This window comes from Dipteris shenzhenensis, chromosome 9 (genome assembly GCF_047967505.1).
Source record: "Dipteris shenzhenensis isolate YYH24624 ecotype China chromosome 9, Dip_SZ_1.0, whole genome shotgun sequence".
Lineage (NCBI taxonomy): Eukaryota > Viridiplantae > Streptophyta > Polypodiopsida > Gleicheniales > Dipteridaceae > Dipteris > Dipteris shenzhenensis.
Genome location: NC_141604.1, coordinates 44,322,944 through 44,323,778, shown reverse-complemented (window position 1 = coordinate 44,323,778; position 835 = coordinate 44,322,944).

Below are 835 nucleotides of genomic sequence, written 5' to 3'. Positions count from 1 at the left end.
TCGAGCGCGAAGATGAGATTTACTCACACCGATTAGAATTGAAATTCTTGCGCGAAGATGAGATGAGCGAAGATGAGATCTACTCGTACGACTAGAATTAAAATACGTAAGCGAAGATGAGATCTTTTGCGATAAGGATCGAAAAACCATAGAACCGGATGTTGTAGGCTAGCATGGAATTTTCGAAGTAAACCACTCTATTACGTGGAGTGGTGCCCTGATTGGAGCAATGGCCACATTGATTATAGCTGCTACACAAATACAGTAGGGGCAGATGCATCTCAAGATGATCCTGAAAAGACCATAAGACCATCAGTGCAAGACATGTCTTACGAAAGCTAATGAGATTTCATGATGCATTTTAAAGTTCAGAAAGGGATCTTTTGAGATTTTACTTGCCGCTTATCTACTATACCCGATCTCTCAATCTCAATTCAAGGATATCTAAGCAATTGCAATGGCTTTTCTCACACGGGCTTCCAACTAGTAGTCCCTTAAGAGGGCCAAAGTTCCCCACCCCCACTCAAGATAGGTATGGCTAACTACGAGGGGCACATTTGATCGTAGCCTATGCCCACAAGCAATAGGCGCGCATCCCAAATACGGGCAGCTAGCTCAAGTGGGCAAGTGCCTCACATCTGGTGGAACATGATTTTTTATTTTTTTGGGTTGGTTGTACGGAAATTGAAAGTGCCAATAGTGCTCCAATACGGGGTGAACGAAATTGGCACATGGTTTTTCTTTTTTGTTTTTATGTGTGGTGGGTTGTATTGAAATTGAAAGTGCCGATAGTGCCTTCATAAGGGGCTTGGGGCTTGAACTTAGGAAAGGCAAA